This window comes from Triticum aestivum, chromosome 5D (assembly GCF_018294505.1).
Source record: "Triticum aestivum cultivar Chinese Spring chromosome 5D, IWGSC CS RefSeq v2.1, whole genome shotgun sequence".
Classification (NCBI taxonomy): Eukaryota; Viridiplantae; Streptophyta; class Magnoliopsida; order Poales; family Poaceae; genus Triticum; species Triticum aestivum.
In genome coordinates, this window is record NC_057808.1 from 389991556 (window position 1) to 389996474 (window position 4919).

Genomic DNA, 4919 nt, shown 5'->3' on the forward strand with positions numbered 1-4919 from the left:
CCCCCGCAACGCTCACTGTTCATCCAATCGATCGGCTTCAGTTAGCAGCAGTAGCGAAGGAATCGCTCGATCGGGTTCAGTTAACAGCCATCGATCGATCGCTCGGGTTCAGTAACGCGTAGCCTGCAGTGCAATCGCTCGGGTTCAGTTAGAGCCCAACGCCTCGCTCGGGTTCAGTTAGAGCCAACGCCTCGCACACATGCGCGTACGTGTACGAGAGAAACGCGCATCGCTCGGCCCCCGACCTCCCACCGTAACCGGGAACTCCCCGAAATTTTCCTCGCCCTCGCTTCTACCACGGTTTTTTCCGTCATGGACGGCCCAAAGAATGTCATGCAGCTGCGTCTCCGGCCCGCCCAGGACAAAAAGCCCATTTTCTGTCATGATTTTTTTTCATAGAAGTAGGAGCCCACCACATCTATGATGATACCGGGTTTTGTCACAATTATCGTCATATGTATGACAGAAAAAAAAATCGGTCGGCCCAAAATGTCACGGATGTGTCTTTTTTTACTAGTGCACACCGCCCAACTCCTGGTCCACGCCACGTCGGAGGTGGATCCATGCCGCGCAGCTCCTGGTCCACGCCGCACCGGAGGTGGAGCCATGCCGCGCAGCTCCGTGTCCACGCCGCCCCGGAGGTGCTCGTGCTCCGGCTTTCTTGGCGCGCTCGCGAGGGACGTCGCCATGGTGCCGTTGGAGTTCATCTAGATGCATAGCACTCGGGGGCCGGCGAGGAGCTCCATCCATGTAGAGCACCCATGGCAATTTCTACGGTGAGCAGACGGGGGGTCAGGGCGCGAGAAGCACGCCGCCGCTCTCCGGGCGCCCAGAAGGTGCTTGACGGAATGCCCTATAGAAACAGTGATATGAAGCAGACCATCTGATCATTGACAAGTGGGGACCAAGTCTCATTCGCCACATCAGTTGGTCAAATTGTTGGTCTTCGCCACGTCAGCCCAACAGGTGAGCCTAATCAGTCAGTTTCGTTGTTTTCGCGAGCAAATTCGACCATCAGTGCTCCGTGTTATAGATTAGGAAAATTGATTTGATTCATCCGGATGTAGACTCTCCCATCGACAACCACCTCACGCGAGCGACACGCGTCCCGTGGGCCCCTATCTTTCTTACTCGTTCCCCCACCATGCAAATCTTATCCTCAATCGTCTTCCTCCTCCGATCTAATCCTCCCGGTACTCTCTTCTCCCCATCTCCCCCTTCATTCACCTGCACGAACGGCACATGCATCATCGCCGCCTGGTCATGAACCCCTCAAGTCAGGCATGCGTGTGCTGCTGCCAAAAAGCTGCAACCCATGGGGAACCTCTCCATTCGTGCAAGTAGTGGAGAGCTCCTCGTGTGGAGAGATGCTACGTGGGTCCTGCGACGATGATGCTTTGACGGCATGCTTCGGTGGCGATGGCGTTGCTGTGACGGCATGCTGCGGCGACCTCCCGGCTGTGATGATGTTGCTGCGACGACGGCTCGGGCTCGTCCGGTGTTGCTGCGACGGCGCCGTCGTGCTACGAACCAATGATGCGACGACGGCTCAACTACGTGACGGATCCTATGATGGCGGGTATGGCAGCTCTGGCGATGTTGCGACGGCACGCCGTACTGCGAGCTAGTGCTCCGACAACGTCGTGCTGTGAACTAGTGCTGCGATGGCGGCTCGGGCTACTCCGGCGATGTTGCGAGGATGACGTCGTGCTGCAAGCTAGTGCTACGACGGCGGCTCTGGCTGCTTCGATGATGTAGCAACGGCGACATCGTGCGACAAGGGGTGATGTGTGATAGATGCTGTGGATCACTAGGCTAGATTAGATCAGTGGTCCTACCTTCTCCTTGTGGCTCGAGGAGCTCCTGGTGCCGGTGATGGCAGAGGGTAGTGGTGGCGGTGCTTCCCATCAGCACTGCACTAACCCTAGATTGGTAGGGGATGTAGGTGGGGTGTACGGCGTCGCTAGGAACCTCGTGTTGCGAGCCGCCAGCCCCCACCTCTTTATATATGTGCAGGTGATAGTGGCTGATGACCCACAAGTATAGGGGATCTATCGTAGTCCTTTCGATAAGTAAGAGTATCGAACCCAACGAGGAGCAGAAGGAAATGATAAGCGGTTTTCAGCAAGGTATTCTCTGCAAGCACTGAAATAATAGGTAATAGATAGTTTTGTGATAGGATAATTTGTAACGAGCAACAAGTAACTAACGTAAACAAAGTGCAGCAAGGTGGCCCAATCCTTTTTGTAGCAAAGGATAAGCCTGAACAAACTCTTATATAAAGGAAAACGCTCCCGAGGACACATGGGAATTATTGTCAAGCTATTTTTCATCACGTTCGTATGATTCGCGTTCGGTACTTTGATAATTTGATATGTGGGTGGACCGGTGCTTGGGTGATGTTCTTACTTGAACAAGCATCCCACTTATGATTAACCTCTATTGCAAGCATCTGCAACTACAACAAAAGTATTAAGGTAAACCTAACCATAGCATGAAACATATGGATCCAAATCAGCCCCTTACGAAGCAACGCATAAACTAGGGTTTAAGCTTCTGTCACTCTAGCAACCCATCATCTACTTATTACTTCCCAATGCCTTCCGCTAGGCCCAAATAATGGTGAAGTGTTATGTAGTCGACGTTCACATAACACCACTAGAGGATAGACAACATACATCTCATCAAAATATCAAACGAATACCAAATTCACATGACTACTAATAGCAAGACTTCTCCCATGTCCTCAGGAACAAACGTAACTACTCACAAAGCATATTCATGTTCGTAATCAGAGGGGTATTAATATGCATAAAGGATCTGAACATATGATCTTCCACCAAATAAACCAACTAGTATCAACTACAAGGAGTAATCAACACTACTAGCAACCTACAGGTACCAATCCCGGACTTGGAGACAAGAATTGGATACAAGAGATGAACTAGGGTTTTGAGAGGAGATGGTGCTGGTGAAGATGTTGATGGAGATTGCCCTCTCCCGATGAGAGGAGCGTTGGTGATGACGATGGCGATGATTTCCCCCTCCCGGAGGGAAGTGTCCCCGGCAGAACAGCTCTGCCGGAGCCCTAGATTGGCTCCGCCAAGGTTCTGCCTCGTGGCGGCGGAGTCTCGTCCCGAAAGGTTGCTTATGATTTTTCTTCGGACGAAAGACTTCATATACCAGAAGATGGGCACCGGAGGGCCAACAAGGAGCCCACGAGGCAGGGGGCGCGCCCTGGGGGGTAGGGCGCGCCCCCACCCTCATGGCCAGGTGGGGCCCCCTCTGACATACTTCTTCCGCTCAATATTTTTTATTATTTCCAAAAATAACTTTCGTGGAGTTTCAGGACTTTTGGAGTTGTGTAGAATAGGTCTCTAATATTTGCTCCTTTTCCAGCCCAGAATTCCAGCTGCCGGCATTCTCCCTCCTTATGTAAACCTTGTGAAATAAGAGAGAATAGGCATAAGTATTGTGACATAATGTGTAATAACATCCCATAATGCAATAAATATTGATATAAAAGCATGATGCAAAATGGACGTATCAACTCCCCCAAGCTTAGACCTCGCTTGTCCTCAAGCGGAAGCCGATAACGATAAATATGTCCACATGTTTAGAGGTAGAGGTGTCGATAAAATAAAATACGGACATGAGGGCATCATGATTATTCTCATAACAGCAACACATATGAATATTGTCATATGATTTCTTATGCTCAAGTAATAATCTATTCACAATGCAAAGTATGAATCAGAAACTTTATTGAGAACTAACAAACTATAATCTCAGTCATTGAAGCAATTGCAATTTATCATAACATTAGAAAGAGTCTATGTCAGAGCTTTCTAGAAAGTCCACATACTGAACTATCATTTAGTCTTTCATAATTGCTAACACTCACGCAATACTTGTGGTTACGGAGTTTTAATCGGACACAGAGAAAGATAGGGGCTTATAGTTTCGCCTCCCAACCTTTTACCTCAAGGGTAATGTCAACAATAATAGTTCATGCTAACCTACATCCAATTAGATATATCTATCAGGATCTTTCCAACACCCTGTGCTTGCAAAAGGATAAAATGTAAAAAGGAAAGGTGAAGATCACCATGACTCTTGCATAAGATAGAAGATAATAGTAACAGATAGGCCCTTCGCAGAGGGAAGCAGAGGTTGCCATGCGCTTTCAGGGTTGGATGCACAAAATCTTAATGAGAAAGAACGTCACTTTATATTGCCACTTGTGATATGAACCTTTATTATGCAGTCCGTCGCTTTTATTTCTTCCACATCACAAGATCGTATAAAGCTTATTTCCTCCACACCAATCAATCATACATATTTAGAGAGCAATTTTATTGCTTGCACCGATGGCAACTTACTTGAAGGATCTTACTCAATCCATAGGTAGATATGGTGGACTCTCATGGCAAAACTGGTTTAAGGGTTTTGGGAAGCACAAGTAGTATCTCTACTTGGTGCAAAGAATTTGGCTAGCATGAGGGGGAAAGGCAAGCTCAACATGTTGGATGATTCATGACAATATACTTTATCTCAGATATAAGAAAACATAACCCATTATGTTGTCTTCCTTGTCCAACATCAACTCTTTAGCATGTCATATTTTAATGAGTGCTCCCAATCATAAAAGATGTCCAAGATAGTATATTTATATGTGAAACCTCTCTTTCTTTATTACTTCCTATTAATTGCAACGATGACCAAAGCTATGTTTGTCAACTCTCAACAATTTTTAATCATCATACTCTTTATATGTGAAGTCATTACTATCCATAAAATCAATATGATCTCTATGTTTCTCTTTTTTATTATTATTTTCCTTTTCTTTTATTCACTCAAGATCATAGCAAAATAATCATGCCCTTGACTCAACACTAATCTTTATTATATAGCTCACG